Raw genomic sequence first — 21,905 nt, 5'->3', positions numbered from 1 at the left:
CCGTACTGTACCTAAAAATGAAAGGCGCCTCATTTTGTCATAGCCACATGCCTACCATGTATGACAATGGTATATATTGGTGATCACTTTAATCAAAGAGGGTGCTTTTAATTTTTGTTCTTCTGAGGATACTGACTGAAGGTTATGTATATTTTTCACTCCAAATTCTAAATACGATCTTACCATGCCTCTTCTGAAAGTCCCTTAGTTACTACCCAATTATTATACCAATGTTTTTCAAATTTTGGCTAGGGAGGATCCTCAGGGAGTACCGGCCAGAAACGTAGTTGGAGACAGACCTTCAGTTGTGCCAGTCTCCCTTTCCCTCAAACCCCAACCCAACTACGTGCACATACACACACACACACACACACAACTAGAAAACTGCAGTTTTAACCTGGTTTTGCTTACTGGATTTCCAAAGAAAATTTTGATTGGGTTTCAGAACTAATCAAAGACAGAATCAAAGCATCAGGTTTACTCTCTCTGACACGAAACACAAGTTCCATTATCAACCATCTCCATATGTCTTGTCAGGTTTGCCTGTCCCCACTTCTCCATGTATCCACCTACACAGAATTACTTGCAGTTCCCTGGATGTGACACACTTTTGAAAATCTGAGCCTGTTTCCTGTTTCTCATGTAGTTCCTTCCTGTGATATACTAGCTAGCTCACTGCTACTCGTCTCCCAGGACATAGAAACATTTTAAGGCTATATTTGGGACCCCTTTTCTGGGATTCCACAGATCTTTGTGAATAATTTTGCCATAACCCAAACTTCAGTATACTATAATCATAGGTTTACCTCTTGATATCTATATCATTCATGGAAAAGAGAGCCCTTTGAGGGCAGATACCATGTCTCCGTGTCTGTTATATGCATTTTAGTTTTAAATTTCCAGTACCTAACACCTTGCTGGATACATGATATGTGCTAGTGCTTGTTTACGAGATAGAAATATAAAACAATTTCTTTTTCATTTACTCTCCTTTAATGTGTTATTAATGCTTCTAGCTTTCTTTTTTATTTCTTAAAGACAAGATACTAGCAAAACCAGTACATTCAGACAAACAAATTCAGAAGATTACTTGGATTTTGTTAGAGATAAAATAAAAGAATTTAGGTCAAATAACATGTAAATCTTTGAAAGGATCTGGCAATACTTTAGGCTTTGCTAAATTAAGGGTTTGTTGTTGTTGTTGTTCTGTTCTGTTTTTACAGCTATTTAGAAATCAGGTGGAGGATGTAGTTTTAGCTTAAGAATGTTCAGCAGTTCCCTACTCACCTCAAGATAAAATCAAACATTCTTCTGCCCTGAAAACTCAGCTCTTTGAAATTGAGATCTTTCCCCATTCAAATACCATGAGATTCTACATCTTTCTACAAACTTAAGATCCAGACATAATTGGTCCTAATTTGGTCAACACCTACTAATACCTCAAGACCCAGTTCAAATGGTTATTAATTATACAGCCTGTCTTGGTAAATATGTTCTGTTAAAGTGCTCGCCTGACCTGGTAATTTTAGGTCTCCCCTCTTCCTCATTGACATGAAGCCATCAAGGCAGTTTGAAAATTTCCCTTAAACACATCCATGACTTACCTGAAAATAAAATATGCATCATTTTGTTGTAGTGACTAATACATGACTAATACACCCCACTATATGTGAGGATGTTAAACACTGGCTATCATTTGAACCAAATAGGATACTTCTCTCAGTAATTTTATTATTTAAATTATTGTTGAGTGAAACTGATTTATTTCTTTCATCATTCTATGAATTTTAGCACCTGTATAGAATCATGTATACTACAAATGGGACAAAGAACAGTTCCATCGTTTCCAAAAGACTACTTCAGGTTATCCCTTTACAGTCTCACCTTTCCCCCAACCCTAACCCTTGGCAACTGCTGACCTGTATTCTACCTCTACAGTTTTATTTTTTTGATTCCATATAAATGGAATCATAAAATATATAACCTTTTGAAACAGGTACTTTTTTCAATCAAAATAATCTCTTTGAGATTCATTCAAGTTGTTGCATATATTAATATCCCACTCCTTTTTATTTCATAATCGTCGTCCATTGTAGATGTACCAGAGTTTGTTTATCCATTTATTCATTAAAGGATATTTGGATTGTTTCCAGTTTTGGGCAATTACAACTAGAGCTGCTATAAATTTTTATGTATGGGTTGTTGCACGAATATAAGTTTTCATTTTTATAGGATTAATACCCAGGAGTCGATTTCTGGGTCGTATGGTAAGTGTATGTTAAAATTTATAAAAACTGTGTAAATGTTTTCCAGAGTGGTTGTACCATTTTGCATTCTCATCAGGAACTTATGAGAGTTCCACCTGCTCCTCACCCTTGTCTATAATTAACACTAGCAGAATTTTTTAGCCTTTCTAATAGGTGTGCAATGGTATGTCATCATGCTTTTAATTTACATTCTCCTAATGACTAATTAAATTTAAAATCTTTATTATAGGGTTATTTGACATACATAATCCTCTTTAGTGAATTACCTATTCAGGTTGTTTGGTCATTTGTTGCTTTTTTCCTCGCCAATACTGCCTTTGAAAATTTTAAACAGCTTTATTGAGATATAATTGATATACCAAGGACTGCATATATTTAGTGTATATAATTTGATGAGTTTGGACACGTGTATACACCTGTGAAACAATCACGACAATCAAGGTAACAGACATAGCCATCACCTCCAAGGTTCCTTTGTGTCTTGTGATGGTTAATTTTATGTGTCAAATTCATTGCACTAAAGGATGCCCAGATATCTGGTGAAACGTTATTTCTGGGTGTGTCTGTGAGGGTGATTCTGGAAGGGATTAGCATTTTAATCAGTCAACTGAGTAAAGAAGATCCTCCCTTATCAATGTGGGCAGGCATCATTCAATCCATTGAGGGCCTGAATAATACAAAAAAGAAAAGGCAAATTCTTTTTCTCTCTTCTTGAGCTCGAATGCCCATCTTCTCCTGATCCTGGACTTTAGAGGTCCTGATCTTGGGCCTTCAGACAGGGAGTTACACCATAGGCTCCTGTGGTTTTCAGGTCTTTGGACTTAGACTGAATTATACCACTAGCTTTTCTGGTTCTCCAGCTTGCAGATGGCATATCCTGAGCCTCCATAATTTCATGAGCTAATTCCCATAATAAATCTCCTCTTCCATATCTTTATATATCCTATTGGTTCTGTTTCTCTAGAGAACCATGACTAATACAAGCCCCCTCTTTTAAATATTTCTGTGGTACAAATATAACATGAGATCTATCCTCTTAATATTGAAGTGCATAATACAGTGTTGTCAGCTATAGATACAATATTGTACACAGATCTCTAGAACTTACTCATTTTGCATAACTGAAACTTTGTACCCATTAAATAACTTCCATTTCCCTTCCCCCAGACCCTGACAATCACAATTCTATTCTCTACTTCTACGATTTTAACTATTTTAAATACCTAATATTGTATAAGTGGAATCATGCAGTATTTGTCCTGTGACTGCCTTATTTCACTTGCAATAATGTCCTTCAGGTTCATCCATGTTGCTGCAAATGACAGGATTTCCTTCTTTTTAAGGCTGAATACTCCTCCACCGTATGCAGAGTATATCACATCTTCTTTATTCATTCATCTGTCAATGAACACTTGGGTTGCTCTGATACCTTGGCTATTGTAAATAATGGTATGATGGCTATGGAAGTACAGATGTTTCCTTGAGACACTGATTCCAATTTTTTTTCATATATGTATCCAGAAATGGGATGGCTGGATCATATGATAGCTTTATTTTTAATTTCTTGAGGAACTTCCACACTGTTTTTCATAGTGGTTGCACCGTATTACATTCCTACTAACAGTGTATAAGAGTTCCAGTTCCTTCACATCCCTGACACACGTTTATCATTTTTCGTTTGTTTTTTATTAATAGCCATCCTAACTGGTGTGAAATGATATGTCATTATGTTTTGATTTGCATTTTCCTGATGATTTGTGACACTGCACACCTATTATTTAATGGTGGCCATTTGTGTGTCTTTGGAGGAATATCTTTTCAAATCTTTTGCCTATTTTTAAATTCGGGTTATTGTTATTATTTTTTATATTGAGTTGTAGGAGTTCCTTATACATTTTTAATATTAACCCCCTAGCCCTAAAAAAGAATGAAATTCTGCCGTTTGCAACAACCTGGATGGACCTAGAGGGATTATGCTTAGTGAAATAAGTCAGAGAAAGACAAATACTGTATGTTATCACCTATGTGTGAAATCTAAAAAATCAAACAATCATGAATATAACAAAACAGAAACAGACTCACAGATATAGAGAACAAACTAGTGATTACCAGTGGGGAGAGTGAAGGTGGGAGGGGCAATATAAGGGTAGGGGATTAAGAGTTTGAAACTACTATGTATAAAATAAATAAGTTACAAGGATATATTGTACAGCACAGGGAATATAGCAAATATTTTATAATAACTTTAAATGGAGTGTAATGTATAAAAATATTGAATCACTATGTTGTACACTTGAAACTAATATAACATTGCAAATCAACTACACTCCAATTTAAAAAATTGAATAAATAAAAATAAGCATAGATTCAGATATGACCAGAAAGCTTTAGAAACAACATGTCACAGTAAGAAGGTCCCTTCCTACTGAGAAATGGATGATCATAAATAAGCCCTTGTGGGTCAGGATATATGGAAAGACATTTGGTTCCACCTGCAAGAGTCTGAGGATGACTCACTGTTTTCAATATTCTGGCTCACAAGGTACCAAAACCTCCTGGCAATCAGGAAGCTGATGCCCTAGACCAGATATAAGCCCTAGCAACTGACCCTTCAGTAGAAACAGCAGATCGGATATGTAGAAAGAATGGCTACCACAGCACCCAGATGGGATGACATATTGCCAAGGATGCTAACTTGCCCTTTATATACAGTGAGTTGGTTAATGTAATTATAGCGTGTCCTTTGTGTTCTAAACAATGCCCAAGGCAACTGCGAATTGAATCTGGGGCCATCCGCCAGAACTCCCAACTTGTAAAGGATTGGCAAATTGATTATATTGGCCCATTCCCTCCAAATGAGGTTTTTAAGTATGTCTTGATTTTTGTGGACACCATGTTTGTCCTAACCCAAGCTTTCCCCTGTTGCCAAGCAAACTAGGCTACCTCCATTAGGGCATTACAGAAGCTAAGTACCATGAGTACATTCTCATGGAATAGACAGTGATTAGGGGTCACATTGTAAGCGTCATGGCATGCAAGCCTGGGCAAAAGAACATGAAAGGAAATGGAGTTTCCATCTCTGCTATAACCCATAGGCAGCAGGGTTGATAGAATGGAAGAATGGAATATTAAAGCAGCAGATTAAATTAGTAAAAAGTAAAGCCACTTTGGCCTGCTGGACCAGCATAGGTACCAGGCTTTCGTACATCTGAATAACCAACCAGTAGAGCCTGTTACCTCATATCTCAGACTGGGAACCCCTGCCAAGACATTCAACACTGTAAAGGTACAGAAATCATGGGAGACAGCCAGCGACCTGACTCATGTTATGGATCAACCTGTTCTACTGCTGAGAACACCGAGCCCCGTTACACCTGGGAAAGGCGTTTTCTACTGTAATTTGCAGTGGGATGTCTCACAGGGATGGTGCAGCCAGAGAGCCGCCAAACGAGCCGCTTTCATGCAAGTGAAACCCCTGGCTGACCACTCAGGGCACATTCTGGAAGAGGAGTGAAAGAGGAGCGCATATAACAGCTAATTCCGAGGAATAAAGTGTTGGAGAAGGTCATCCAGATGACGTGACCGTTGGCCGACCTGCGAGCTGGAGCTGGGAATTCAGTGTTCCTCACCCCTCCCCTGTCCTGGGAATGTACCTTCTGCCCACCATTCCCACAGCTGGAGCCGTTTCAGTGAAATAGCCTTGAGAGAGTAACTGAGAGGGTGTACGTGACTGAACTCTTTTAAGGCCTCTCTATTAACTGTCAAGATTCTGCGGGCAGGTGCAGATACCTACTTGTCTCGCAGTCTCCCATCACGAGTCTCTTGGGTAAGTTCCCTTGCTTATTTAAAGGGCCACCTACCAATTCGGAGTGGGCTGCCTCTTTCCTCAGTCACTCCTGAAGCTCCATGTCCAGGCTCCAGTTCGTGAACTAACAGGGACGACAGACTGGACCAGGCCCAGGAGTGGCTGAGAGGCCTTGGCTGTGGTGTGCACTCCTTGGGCTGGCCGGCTAGTCGCGGGCTTGTGCGCGGCAGTGGAGGCCAGTGACAGGGGTCTGCTGTAGCTACAGGTGTAGCTGTGGGCACAGGCGACAGCCCTGGGTCTGGAGCCTGGGATCCGAGCCTCGTCAGCGTCCGCGAGCGTCTCGTCAGGTTCTCTTCTGTGCCGCCAGCGCTCGGGCTAGCTGTGAGCATGCGCACAGCGGAGGAGGCGGGTGGCGGGAATCCCGCCACATCCGGGAACCCTGCCACATCCGGGAACCTGAGCGGTCGTCGGAGGCTAAAGTGCCTCCTGAAGAGGCAAGATGGCTGCAAGTGCGGGCTTCCAGCGCCGGACCGTCCATGGTGGCTCTGGCAGCCGGAGAGGAGGAGGACAGAAGCGGGTAGAGACTCAGTCACTGTCATCTGTAAACGCCAGAAAACCTGTGGAGTCCTCAGCGGCAGGAGTGGTCTGGGTCTGTGATGGCTGCTCTAGCCGCTATTTTCCTCAGTGAGGAAAACTGCTGGTGTCTTCTGCAGAGCAGACCGCTGGGTCCACAGTGAGGTCCTCAGTAATGAAAGCTTCAGGGGTCCACTGGCATCTGCAGCAGCTGTTGAGGCCCTCGGAGGCAAAGGGTATTGGAGTCCGTGGCGGAGCAGGTGACCGAGAATTGTGGGCGCGCTGCCGGGGGCTGGTATCCGTGGCCTCTGCTTTCCTCCTTGTTTCGAGCTGTCTAGAGACAGCTCGGCTGTGCCAGTCGCTGGGTGGGATGAAACCAAAGGCCGTCCTCCTGCAGGGCCCTGGCAGGCTGGGAAGCTGGTTGCTCTTCCTGTTCTCCTTTTCCTGGTGAAGGGAATTCTCTGGGGTCTGAGAGTTCCCTGTCAGCGCCAAGCAGTCCCAGCCTGGGGGATGGGGTGATGCAGGCAAACTGAAACTATTCTTCCTTCCCTATTTGTGAGGTTATTATCGGGCTTTTTTGCTCAGCTGTGTTGCTGAAGCTTCTAAGTGGTCTCCTGAGCTCTCCCAGAGCTATGTAAATTTGTGGATAGCTGCTTAATTGCTGTTCTTTAGGGAGGCTGCAGTCGGCTACTCCACCATCTTGGTGACATCGCTCTTACCACCCCCCAAAATTTTTTGAATGACCTTCGCTATATCTACAAAAATATACTGCTGTAATTTTGATTTGAATTAAATTAAATCTTTAAAAAAAATGCGAGGAATGACATCTTTATGAGGTTGAGTCTTCCAATTCATGAACACAATATGTATCTGCATTTTTTTAAAGATCAAATTGGTTTTATTGAGCGGTTCATGAATTGGTTAAATAGAAAGATGCTCCCTATGCATCTCTGTTTTTTAAGATCTTCGATTCTTTCATCAGTGCATTTACGGTTTTCAGAATACGGTTTCTATATATGTTTTACATATTTATACAAGAGTATTTCCTTTTGGGGTTATTTTAAATATTTACATATTGTTTTTGAATTTCATTTTATAATTGTGTATTACATTACTAGACATAGGAATACAATAGATTTTTATGTGTTGACCTTGCATCCTACAGCCTTGATAAATTCATTTATTTAGTTGTGAGAGGTTTTATTCTGTTTTGTTTGTTTTTAGACTCTGGGATTTTCTCCTTAGATGATGAGGTCATCTGCAAGTAAGAACAGTTTTATTTCTTCATTTCAAATTTGAATGACGTTTATTTTATTATCTTGTTATATTTTCCTGGCTGCAGCCTCCTGTTGAATAGGAATGGTGTGTTTAATAGTATTGGTGTGAGTTGATACTCTTATTCGGTCTTTCACTATTAAGGGTGAGGTAGTTGTAGTTTTGTTTTGGTTTTGGTAGATGCTCTTTATCAGGTTGAGTGACTCCTATTTCTGATTTCTGAGAATTTTTATTAGCAGTGGATGTTGAATTTTGTCAGATACTTTCTGGGGCATGAACTTTTCTGATCATGTGGATTTTCTTTAGACTGTAACTATAGTGGGAGATGTTTGTTTTCAAATGTTAAACAAGCCTTGCATTCTCATGATAAATCATAGATGGTTTGGGTTTATTATTCTTTTATATTATGTTGGATCCTATTTGGTAATATTTTGTGGGGATTTTTGAAATTTTATGTATTTCGTGGAAAACCTGCTTTACATGAATGGAGTTTTAAAAACAAGAGTTCATACAAAGGCTCCAACAAGGTAAGTGGTTGGTGTTGGTTTCTAGTTTAATTTCACTGTGATCAAAGAACAAAATTTATATGATTTCTCTTATTTTTAATGTGTTAAGGTTTGTTTTATGATCCAGGATATGATGTATCTGGTGTATGTTCCATGCAGGCTTAAAGGCATATTCTGCTGTTGTTTAGTGGAGTGCTCTATAAATGTCGATTAGATCCAGTTGATTAATGGTGGTGTTCAGTTTTTCGATATCCTTGCTGATTTTGTGAGTATTAACTCATATTGATCCTGATTTTTACTCAGCAAAAGTGTTAAGTTTCTGATGTTTATTGTGGATTTATCTATTTCTCTTTTCATTTCTGTTGGTTTTGCAATGTGTATTCTGTAGCTGTGTAGTAAGGTGTATATATATATTTTCTTAGGGAATTGACCCTTTTATCATTTTGTAATGCCTCTCCTTATCCTTAGTAATTTTCTTTGACTGGAAATTTACTTGTCTGATGTTAGTATTGCCACCCCAGCTTTCTTTTGATTAGCATTCACGTGTTATGTCTTTTTGCTAGGCTTTTAATTTTAGTCTCCTTATATCATATTTGAAGTGAATTTCTTGTAGGCAACACATGTTTATAGATGTATTCCTCTAATCTCTGTCTTTTCATTGGCATATTTAGATACTTCACATTTAATGTAATTATTGGTATGTTTGTATTAAGTCTATAATTTTATTAATTGTTTTCTGTTTTGTCCCTTGGTTTATTTCTACTTTCCTATCTTTTGTGGCATATTTTAACATTTTTAGTACTAATATTTGACTTATCTATTATATAGTTGATTATAATTTTATGGTATTTTTGTGGATTACTCTAGAAATCACAATATAGACTCTTAATATTTCACAGTATAATAGTATCAGCATTTTATCATATCAATTGGGATGTAGAAACATTACCACCATATAGTCCCTTTAGCTTCTTTGCTTTATGTTACAGTTTCTTATCAATTGAAGCTACATATGTTGAAAACCCCATGATACAATATTATGAATTTTTGCTTTCAACGGTAAAACATTTTAAAGCTCTTAGAGAATAGTCTCTTATATTTACCTAAGATATTGACCATTTCTGTTGTTTTTACTTTATTCCCAATATTCCAAGTTTTCTTGTGATATTTCTTTCTGTTGGAAGAATTTCCTTTAGTGATTATTTTAGAGCAAATTGACTGGCAACAGATTCTACTAGTTTTTCTCTGCTCCTAAGGACTTTGCCTATTTTGAATTTACAATCTTAGTCCTAACTTCATCTGCATGCTCAGTGAGGAAGTACCCCACATCTAAACATGATTTTATGTTATGCTGGAAGGCCTCATCCTTAATTCAGGGCAGCTTTTCCTTTTGTGGCTTTTGAGGTTTATGTTTCTGCTGAGTGTTAGAATTTCAAAGGTGAGAGACTATTTATTTACATTATGGCCAACTTGTCTAAGGGAAGTCTGACAGTTGTAATAAGTCTGTTGAGCCTTCAGAGATTTAAAAAGAAAAAAAAAAAGAGACTCTCATTCTGACAGGTTAGCAGTGGGAAACCTGGCCTTGATTTCTGAACTTATTTGTTCTTTGAGTTTTTATGTACCATATGGAAAACCTCCTTTATATGAAAGAAGTTTTAAGAGCAAGAGTTAGTACGAAAGATCCAAGTTAGGCATGTGAAATCAGGAAACATAAGTGGAGTGAAATGTGCTTAAGTTGTTGGTAAAACATTTGCTCCTGTTTAATAGCTTAATGAATGGATCTCCACTCCTAATCCGTCTGACCTCTGGTGTGGGTTCTGAGTGTGAATTCCCTGCAGGGAAACAATATATATTACCTACAATGCAGTAAATTGGGAGGGAAATGGAATCTGATTTTTGTCTTTAACAGCCCTATTTCTTCCTTTTCTTGCACATTGAAGTTCCTGCGTCCCACCCTCTAAGGAGCAGGAAATTTTCCAGAGAGAGAGAAGTTAGAAAGAGAGGGGCCAATTTTCTGCTCATTTGTGTGTGAAGAATCTCTAAACAGAGATATCAATCTAGTGATAAGGTACTCAGAAAGAAGGGGGCCTATGTACTCAAGATCCTGATTTCAGTGATTTCAGATAAATATCTGAAAGTGGGATTTCTGGATCATATGGTTGTTTTTAGTCTTTTGAGGACCCTCCATACTGTTTTCCATAGTGGCTGCATCATGTTACATTCCTGCCGACAGTGTACAGTGTTTCAATTTCTTCACATCCTCACCAGCCCTATTGTCTATATATTTTTTTAATATATAATAGCCATCCTAACAGTTGTGAGGTGATATCTCATTGTGGTTTGATTTGCATTTCCCTGATGATTAGTGATGTTGAGCCTTTTTCCTATACCTGTTGATCATTTATATATTGTCTTTGGATTCCCATGTTCTTTAAAGCATTATTCACAATAGCCAAGAAGTAGAAACAATGTACGTATCCATCTACACATGCCTGGGAAAATGTGGTATATACATACAATGGGATACTATTCAGCCTTAAAACAGAAGGAGCTACTACACATTGTGCAGCAGCATGGATGAATCTTGAGAACATTACGTTAAGTGAAATAAGATGATCACAGAAGGACAAGTACTGTATGATTCCACTTATATGATAATCTTATATGATGATCTGAAATAATCAAATTCATAAAGCAAGGAGTAGAATGGTAATTGCCAGGGGCTATGGGGAAGGGAGACATGGAGAGCTGTTCAGTTTTAGTTATGCAAGATGAATAACAATACTGTAATTTACACTTAAAACTTTGTTAAGAGGGGAAATCTCATGTTAAATGTTCTTACTACAATAAAAAAAAAAAGGAGACCTAACAGAAAAGACAGCTCCATGCATGTCAGGGTGCACTATTTGAGCATCTTGCAAGTAGGAGTACCTGGAGTATTTTGGGTGTGTGATAGAATAAGAGAGAAGAGGAAATGCAGTTTCACCAAATAAACCTGTGAAATGTAAAGTAAATAAACTTTGATGTACTTTGAGATAATTAATGACATTTGAATCGAAAAACTTCTGATTGCGATTGACCCTTGAACAACTTATGGGTTAGGGACACCAACCCCTGTGCAGTTGAAAACCCTTATTTCACTTTTCAGTTGGCCTGCCATGTTCCATATTTGTGGTTCTACATCTGTGGATCCAGCCAACCTCAGATCATATAGTACTGTACTATGTATTTATTGAAAAAATTCCACGTATTAGTGCAGTTCAAACCTGTATTGTTCAAGGGTCAACTGTATTTTATTATTTTTACCACAGTTGCATTAAACTGCTGTAGACTAGGACATGTAAATCTATCTGTATGGATTATATCCATTTGGTATCATACCCAAATATCTCCCCTCTGCTCCAGGAATAGACAAATTGATTTCACTCTCATTTCTGTAATTCTACCGATGTAGTTCCTACTAATTCCTTAGGACTTATATTATTATCACTTCCAAGAAGGCATTTTCTCCCTCCACCCCCTCAGGAATAATGTTAACTATTCTGTCTATTGGCATCCATTATTTACTTCTTAATCTTTATCAGATCATTTGTTGTACAATTCCATAATCAATGATTTCTTCTGTTTTGTTCTCTTTCTTGATCCTCAGAGTTTGCACAGGGCCTGGATGGATGAGAGTCCCCCCTCCCCTTGAAATATATTTTAAATGAATAGAGAAATAAATAAACTTACCTAGCTAGGATACTTAAGACAAGTGGTATGGAAGACTACTTATAGTTTAGTATTCATTTTTAAGGAGAAAAGTCTAATCTGGAGGAAATGATACCACTTTGAGAGTTAAAGCAGAAATGATAATGGTACAAGTGAGAAAGTTTTCTGTTCCAATTTCCCACTTACAGTTCCACCCAAACTGAAAAAAGTTCCAAGAGATGTTTGAGAACTGGTCCAGTGGGATAAAGTTTAGAAACAAGTTCTGTATGTAAGACGTCCTCAAGTATCTAAAGGGACGTAAGTGGTAGAGTATCTGATAGGGGTCTGGCCCCTTTATAAGATATTCAAAGCAGAACTGGCCATATTTTTTCATACAGTTTGGATGTGGCTTATATCCATCAAGATCTTTCCTTACATTCTTATATATCCTCATTCTTTCTCATGCTATGGATATGTATTTTGCCCTTTACACATTTTCCTTTCTAATCATTTGTCATAGGCATCTTTTTTCCTCTTCCTAATGATATATCCATTGTTAAATAATATATTTTATGTTTTATATTTTTCATTTTTACCTCATGTTTTACCTCAATTATTTCTCATATGCAGCACAAAAGTAACATTTACTATAATAGAACTTCACTGTTGGTTATATGATTCCCTACCCCATTACAATTGCCAATGCACTTAAATAAATTCTATGAAAACTTCCTTTTTTTTCACTGAATATTATTTTTATGGGTTTTTTTAGCATCTTTATTAGAGTATAATTGCTTTACAATGTAGTGTTAGTTTCTGCTGTATAACAAAGTGAATCAGCTATATGTATACATATATCCCCATATCCCCTCCCTCTTGCATCTCCCTCCCACCCTCCCTATCCCATCCCTCTAGGTGGTCACAAAGCACCAAGCTGCTTTTTTTTATTTTTAATTTTTTAAATATTTATTTATTTTATTTATTTATTTTTGGCTGCATTGGGTCTTCGTTGCCGCGAGCTTCCTCTAGTTGTGGTGAGTGGGGGCTACTCTTCATTGCGGTGCACGGGCTTGTCATTGCAGTGGCTTCTCTTATTGCGGAGCACAGGCTCTAGGCGTGTGGGCTTCAGTAGTTGTGGCATGTGGGCTCAGTAGTTGTGGCTCACGGGCTGTAGAGGGCAGGCTCAGTAGTTGTGGCTCACAGGCTTAGTTGCTCCGTGGCATGTGGGATCTTCGCAGACCAGGGTTCGAACCTGCGTCCCCTGCATTGGCAGGCGGATTCTTAACCACTGCGCCGCCAGGGAAGCGCCAAGCTGCTTTTTGACAGTATCAAATTTGACAAAAAATATTTTAAATTTCCTGATTTCAGATAAAATCATTTTTTAAATGGTGAAGTATGAAAATAATAAGACCCTGTTTACTTAATAGTTTAAATACAATAGACTGTTTTCTCCTAAATAGAAGAAAAAGAAAGAGAAAAAGAAAGTATACATTCTTATTGTTTCCCACTGGCTGTATTTAGTTGATTTCATGAACTTAATATTTTTTGTCCTTGGTGTTCACTATAATTAGCTGAACAAGATACTTGAAATAATGCATTTTAATAACAATTATATACAAGTGCTTTTAAAAATCAATTGACAGCCTTATATATCAATTCTCAAACTGTGCTATTGGATATGTTATTAAAAACACCCTATGATTTTAAAATAGAAGTTTGGAAAATGCTGGATTACACAAAGTCAAATGGGTGTTCAATAGTGATACTTTTCAGAAAATATTAGTGTACAAGAATCCTAAATAAAGATATACTTGGTACCACTTTTGAAACTATTTTTACCATGTGCACACTCGCTCTCTTTATTTTGTTTTTAATTTCTAGCATTATATATGTGTGTGTAACAGGTAGAAATTATTAGTTTTTTTTCAAGTTAATTGAAAAGTAAGATCTAATACAAAAGTTGTATGTTTGCATTAAGGGAAGACAAACTAACATCTTGGCATTCTGTAGGAATGAAGATTTCTCTGTGGTTTGAACATAGAAAAATGGCATAAACTTTGACTCATTACATGGTATGCATAGTGGAGTCATGCAGAATTCAAAGGAAACGAAATCTAAAACACTAGGTCACCTACTACACATGACCTCATGTTTCACATTAAATTAATTACTTTTCTTTTATAATTCTGTTTGTTTTAAGCTATGATTCTGGCAGTTTAAAAGTTTTAAAGTGAGTATAAGGATATTATACCTACACTAATGTTTACATATATTTACATAAGTTTAGACTGTTTTAAATCAACTCATAGGATGTAGGATTTTTTCCTCTGTAAATAATAGTTTTATTATTCAAGGTTTAGAAACTTTGTCACATGATGGACATCATCTAAAGGTGCATTTGGTCAGTAATGTTTAAATTTCATAACTATTGACTTAGAGCTAATAAATCACTTGTCTTATGGAAGCTCATGTAAGGAATAAAAATGAGTTAATAATTATAATCCCCAAATAAAGTATCTCCTCAAAAACTTGAACTCATCAAAAGAAAAACTTCATCTGCAAAATATCATAAAGTTTAGTAAGAATAGAAGTGTGATGTTACCACAAAAAGAGCAGAGATTTTAGTAGTTTCTGGTTGAATGTTACTGATGATTTAACCCATTCCTCTTTGAATTTCCAAATTATAATATCATATACTTAATATATTATTTTAAAATATTGTTACGGATGTTATGGACATATATTTTCAGAGACAAATAACCTGCATGAGAGTGGAAATACATACATTTTGAGAACAAATAGAGTAGAAATACCTGCTCTGCCACTTATTAGTTTTGTGATACTGGGTAGTCAAACACTAAAAATATGAATTTAAAAAAAGTCTTCAAAAGACCTCTGAGAATGCATAAATCTCATTTACTGAATTACTGAACGTTTATTTTTTTCCTCTCACTAAATACTCCCTATACAAACTTAATGGTTAATATAATAAAATAGGCCATTTTGTATATTTTATGGACTTCATTTTCAAATGTTCTTCATCTGAGAATATTTAATAATATGCCTCAGGGAAGAAATGTACAAGTGCTAAGTCTTACTTAAGGTATCTTAAGAGGAAAATGTTTTTTTATGAGTATCTCCAAGTACTTTTATAGCATAAATGTAGTTTTCCTGTCTAAATATCTTTTTGATGAATTTGATATTCAAATAAATATTAACATAATCCACATACAATACCCATTTGAAAGGTTATGGGTGAAAATTCAAGAGAAAACTGTTTTTAAGAATAATGCTCAAGTGAGTTAGTTCATTGCCATAGAATATATTTTTCTTCTCATTTGAATCATAGTTTTTTTCAAAACTAAGAACAATTCTCACTTATGTTTTCTAAAGATTTCTTATTCTGTGGAACATAATGTCTGTAAAAGGTTCAAAGTAGGGATAAAAGTAGTGAGAATTAGCAGCTACATAACCTCATGCATTCTATGTATCTATACCTTTATCTTTTGGTTAGAATTAATTCATGCATTCATCCACTTTTCTCCCCAGTATTTTAGAGATGAAAGAACATTCTTTATAGACTCCTGTATGTACTCACTTCTTTGACAAGTTTGCTTGGCTATTTAAACAAATCAGCATATCTTCAGTTGTTTATGATATCATTATCATCCCTGATGTCTTTCTTTTAAGTGAGGGAGGAACAAAGAGCATTAAGATGTGCTCTTGGCTGTGTCATTTTATGCATAATATTATTCATCGTTAGGAGAACCCCAGGAGAAAGGTATCACCATGCTCATTTTACAGTTGAGATAACTGAAACTTAGAAAGGTTAAGGGGGAAATCACGAGTTATGCAATAATTAGGTGGGTGGCTCTAGATCTATTTGCTCCCCACAGCCTTGGTCCTTTTAAAAGTCAGGAAGCCGTCTAGTATGACCTTATCACATATGTCATTGCTCAGTTTCTTCTCTGTTTTGAAAATTGAAATTTAAAGCCTCTTTAACCCATTTTACTGAGTGAGATTCATCTTACTTTGTTAAAAAAATCTCTTTTAATTGATGTTAATTATAATCTTCCTTGTTTCTTCCTTTGACTTAGTTTAAAACCTTCCAGTTTCAGGCAAACCTCATAAAACACATGACCGTGTACTTGCTGGTTGATTCCTGTCTGTGGATGATATTCTCAATGATTCAAAAATTTGACCTAAATAAATGTACTCTGTTCAAACCTGCTCCCATAAGGACACTGGTTTCTTTCTGGAGAAAACTCTGGTTTCTGACCTCCTGAGGAGACTTTGACAGAAGTTGGGCTGCACAGGAAGGTAACCTGTAGTGGCACATCTGGAGGCAGAGAGAAAACAGAGACAAAAGCCAGGGGGAATGTAGGTGATGGTTGTAGCAAGGAGAATTTTCAGGCCCACACCTAGAAACGTGCAAACTTGCGAGATTTGCCATTCTATTCAGCAAACATGCCTTGAACTTTCAACACATGCCAAGCAATATGTAAGAGAAAGGAAGATTAAAAATCAGGGAATGAAACTAACATTTCTTAAGATGTGACAAACATTGTGGTAGATAGAACCTAAGTTTTACATTCTACTGATGTATTTTTTCTAACGAATACCTATTGTGTTGGTTATTTTTTTTTGGATGGTTAATCTTATATGTCAACTTGGCTAGGTCATGGAGTGCCCAGACATTTGATCAAATATTATTCTCTGTTATCATGAGGGTATTTTTGTATGAGATTAACATTTGAATCAGTAGACTGAGTAAAGCAGATTGTTCTCTCTAATGTGGGTGAGCCTCATCCAATCAGTTGAAGGCCTGAATTGAACAAAAAGTTTCACCTTCCCCTCCTGCCTTACTGTCTTCAAGTTGGGACATTGTTTTGTTCCTGCTTTCAAGTCAAATTGGAAACATCAGCTCTTCCTGGGTCTGGAGCCTGCTGGTCTTTGAAGTGCCACTTAGACCATCAACTCTCCTGGGTCTCCAGCTTGCTGACTGCAGATCTTGGGACTTGTTAGATTTCATAACCACGTGGACCCATTTCAATAAAGGAAGAGAGAGAGAGAGAGAGAGAGAGGAGGAAAGAAGGAAGGGAGGAAGAAAGAAAGAAACTCCATTGGTTCTGGTTTTCTGGATAGTACTGAGCAATATACCTATGTTGGTGTGCTATGGACAGGAGATTTCAAGGAGTATGAGATAATCCATTTTCTAATTTATTCTTCCCTGATTTTCTCCATCAACATGGCCCCTGCAGTTTCTAACTGAGATAGAGACCTCAGAACAGGCATCTTTCTCAAGAAATCTGAGACCACATAGATTTTTAGCCCTTACCAATTCTCTCCCTGCTCCCAATCAGTTAAGAAATCTATTTCTGGGAGATTGAGCCATTGCTATTGATCAGTTTTCCAAACTGCAGTCGTTTCTTGCTATGTCCATGGTTTTGTCACAACTGTCATCTGCAATATTGACTTGATATTTAAATATACTCACCATTTTTACTTAAGTGCATGTGCTAAAGAGGTTTGAATATACTGGTATTTTACATGGAAAACTAGTATCACTTGCGTTAAAGAGAAGGTAAAAATAAACCTAAGAAAACAAGAGAATACTCTTATATTGTAATACGACCTTATTGCTCACAAGGCTCTGAATTTGAGCCAACTTTCTCTTTGTTTCAAGTGGAAATTAGCAAGCACTAGAAAACTGAAACTTTCTCTTTGATGCAATCAGCATGTATTAAAGATAGTTCAAACAGGAATTACTTCTTACTGCTTGAATCAGTGTTTAAAAGGTATACTCTTGGGAGTTCCCTGGTGGCCTAGTGCTTAGAATTCTGGGCTTTCACTGCCATGGCCCAGGTTCAATCCCTGGCTGGGGAACTGAGATCCCACAAGCCACATGGTGCGTCCAAAAAAAAAGGTATACTTTTTACTACTCTAATTACCTCTGGTAATACTATGATATGTACGCTGCATTTTGAGGAATGTTATTATTGAACATTTCCATCTTTAGTGGTAAATTATACCTTCTGACCATGCTATTCCTGGCCTCATGCTTCCCTTCCTCATGCTAAATTTTCTGCAGAAAGGTACTTCCTTGGGAAAACCTTGTTCTGTTGTAAATAACTGTCTTCCTCAGCTCCATAAAGGTAACTAAATTATTGATATATTAGAATCACCTGGAAAACTTTTGCAATGTCACTACTTGAAATTCCTCCCCAGTGGAATGAAGCCATCTCCATAGTTAGAAACTAGAAACCTGTCTTTTTAAAAGCAGCCTTCATCCTCATCAAGTCATGAACCAATCTGGACTGAGGCAAGCAACCTAAATCCAATAACCTAAGATCTGTTGCTCCCAGGGTCCATCAGTGATCAAAAGGTGTTGACCAAATGGAACCAATATTGAGGAGAGAAGTTCAATGAGATCATGAGAATGTGCCATTAAGGAACCACAAAAAGTGTTAAAAGCAGAATGGAAGTCTTGGCAGCTGCAATCAAGAATTTAAAGGGAGGTCAGCCTTCCACTTTGTACTTTCAGAGTGAGACATGATTCTCAGGCAAAGATGGAGGAACATTTCAATACACTGTAAAAAAGTATGGAGGAACATTTCAATAAAATATATAAGCAAATAAAATTTTTTACTCATTAGAGTGGCTCAATAATGTATTATCTCATTTTACCACTTATCAGTTTTCACTATTTCCCAAGGTAGGGAATTGGGATATAAAGTTTCCCTTGAGAAACTTTTAGTCAAGTAGGAATGACCTAATAGTGAACACTCACAGGGATACAACAGTGGCTGAATGACCCCATGATCTGGGGTGACTGAGCCTGCTGTATAGTTGAAAGGTAGGACCTGATGACATCTGGGGCTTCTTTTTCTCTAAAATCCCAAGTACTATTACTGACTTGTTGCAGAGGTATGCTATATAAATGGGGGTGAAGTATATTATACTCACACATCTATACATGTATGTATCCATTTGAAAGACATCACATGCATTCTTCAGATAGCTTTCTTCAAGGCCCATTTATTCCTCCTTTTCTAACAAAGAGAAAAATGCATTTGGACATGGAAATGGCAATGCTTTTTTCTCCCCCATTCAGTTTTGGTTCCTATTATAACTCTTGGTTACTTTATTTCTAGGAAAAGGAAGTAAGTTAGCTTTGCTTTGGCTCTGGTAATTCTTATTATTTGCTGTGAATGGAGTAATTTCCAGTTAGTGTGTTAGGGATCGATTGCAATTTCAGGGTCCTGTCTCTACCATTCATGTTACCTTAGGTTGAGCGTAAGACAGAATTGTGAAGAAGGTAAAAGTAGTTTTGGTGCCCTCTCCCCTTTTCTTCCTTGATCTCTATAGCCCCATTTCCTGCAGTCAGACACTTCCTCTCTGCTCCCTGGCACGTTTCCAAAGGACTGAGTTTCAATTGTGAAACCTTAATTGTCCCTTTTTAAATGCATATTTATGGATTGTGTATGACCAGCTATACGCTAACCACAGAACACAGAGAAGGGTAGCCTTTGCTCTCTAAAAGTTATTGTTACACAGTAATACACTGGGGAAAAAACAATTGCAAAAAGTTAGGGGGGAAACTACCCTAGGATGCCGAAAGAGGGAGATGATCTCTAACTGATGGGGACATTTGATTTGGGTTTTGAAGTATTGCTTTGCAAAAGTGATCTCAGATGGAGAGAAAAGGCAAAGCAAAGATATGAACTGAACCGAGGGTGATGTATACAAAGGTTGTGGTTAATGGACCACCTGGTCTGGAATAAATGATGGGGAAAAAGGAACTTGTATTATAGATATGGATGGATACAGAGAAATCACTAGATGCTTCCAAGGTGATCTTTTCCCTTAATATGAAACAGTTAAATAAAAGTAAACCTTTTAAATAAGGATATGGGCATGCTAAGACATGTATAGGTAAATAGAGCATTTTGTGTGTGTGTTAAATACTGAATATCAATTGTCTGACTATAGAAGCAACATAAAATTGTTAATATGTTCTTTTTCTTTCTGTATGTTTATAGTTTCCTGGCTAGAGGTGGCTTCTTTTTTAAAGTGAGAATTCAGTTTGGCATGTTTGTAAGAAAGTAATGAAGATAAGACGAGTGACAATTAGAAACAAAATAAGGAAGGCCCTGAATTCTAAATAGGAACAGAGGACTGTTGGGTAGTCCATGAGGGGCTGGCTGCATCCCGCTGTCTTTATTTATTTTATTCAGTTATTTAAAAACCTTTATTATATTTTTATCATAAAGAAAAATATGGCAACTATAGAAAACTTGGAATCATAGAAAAATATATAAGACAACCTGAAAGTCATCCAAAATCCACTACTCAGAGATAGTAATTATATAATGCATGTTTCCTTCCAGCTAAACATGAATATATAATATATAACCCTCCACACACACACACACACACACACACACACACAATTTTGACATTGACAGAACTAGAATTATACTGCATGTATTTTTTTAACATTTTTATTGGAGTATAATTGCTTTACAATGGTGTGTTAGTTTCTGCTTTATAACAAAGTGAATCAATTATATATATATCCCCATATCTCTTCCCTCTTGCGTCTCCCTCCCTACCACCCTCCCTATCCCACCCTTCTAGCAGATCACAAAGCTCCGAGCTGATCTCCCTGTGATATGTGGCTGTTTCCCACTAGGTATCTATTTTACGTTTGGTAGTGTATATATGTCCATATATACACTGCCACTCTCTCACTTTGTCCCAGCTTACCCTTCCCCCTCCCCGTTTCCTCAAGTCCATTCTCTAGTAGGTCTGTGTCTATATTCCCGTCTTGCCCCTAGGTTCTTCATAACCACTTTTTGTTTTTTCTTGGATTCCATATATATGTGTTAGCATACGGTATTTGTTTTTCTCTTTCTGACTTACTTCACTCTGTATGACAGACTCTAGGCCCATACACCTCATTACAAATAACTCAATTTCGTTTCTTTTTATGGCTGAGTAATATTCCATTGTATATATATATGCCACATCTTCTTTACTCATTCATATGTCGATGGACACTTAGGTTGCTACCAAGTCCTTGCTATTGTAAATACAGCTTCAGTGAATATTGTGGTACATGACTCTTTTTGAATTATGGTTTTCTCAGGGTATATGCCCAGTAGTGGGATTGCTGGGTCATATGGTAGTTCTATTTGTAGTTTTTTAAAGAACCTCCATACTGTTCTCCATAGTGGCTGTATCAATTTACATTCCCACCAACAGTGCAAGAGGGTTCCCTTTTCTCCATACTCGCTCCAGCATTTATTGTTTGTAGGTTTTTTGTTGATGGCCATTCTGACTGGTGTGAGATGATATCGTGTTGTAGTTTTGATTTGCATTTCTCTAATGACTGGTGATGTTGTGCATGGTTTCATGTGTTTGTTGGCAATCTGTATATCTTCTTTGGAGAAATGACTGTTTAGGTCTTCTGCCCATTTTTGGATTGGGTTGTTTGTTTTTTTGATGTTGAGCTGCATGAGCTGCTTGTAGATTTTGGAGATTAATCCTTTGTCAGTTGCTTCATTTGCAAATATTTTCTCCCATTCTGAGGGTTATCTTTTCGTCAAAGATAGACATTGATCAAACCTTTCCAGGTTTCCTTGGCTGTGCAAAAGCTTTTAAGTTTCATTAGGTCCCATTTATTTTTACTTCCATTTCTGTAGGAGGTGGGTCAAAAAGGATCTTGCTGTGATTTATGTCATAGAGTGTTCTGCCTATGTTTTCCTCTAAGAGTTTTATAGTGTC

General features: G+C 37.2%; 1 pseudogene; it reads left to right on the top strand.

Annotated features, from left to right (window-relative positions):
• The first annotated feature begins 6,820 nt into the window (after nt 1–6,820).
• Nucleotides 6,821–21,905, top strand: part of LOC137214522 (eukaryotic translation initiation factor 4 gamma 2 pseudogene) — a 197,051-nt pseudogene continuing 181,966 nt past the window's right edge.

This window comes from Pseudorca crassidens, chromosome 20 (genome assembly GCF_039906515.1).
Source record: "Pseudorca crassidens isolate mPseCra1 chromosome 20, mPseCra1.hap1, whole genome shotgun sequence".
NCBI classification, from domain to species: Eukaryota; Metazoa; Chordata; class Mammalia; order Artiodactyla; family Delphinidae; genus Pseudorca; species Pseudorca crassidens.
Note: the sequence above shows the minus strand (reverse complement) of the source record. Positions and strands in the feature narration are given on the sequence as shown.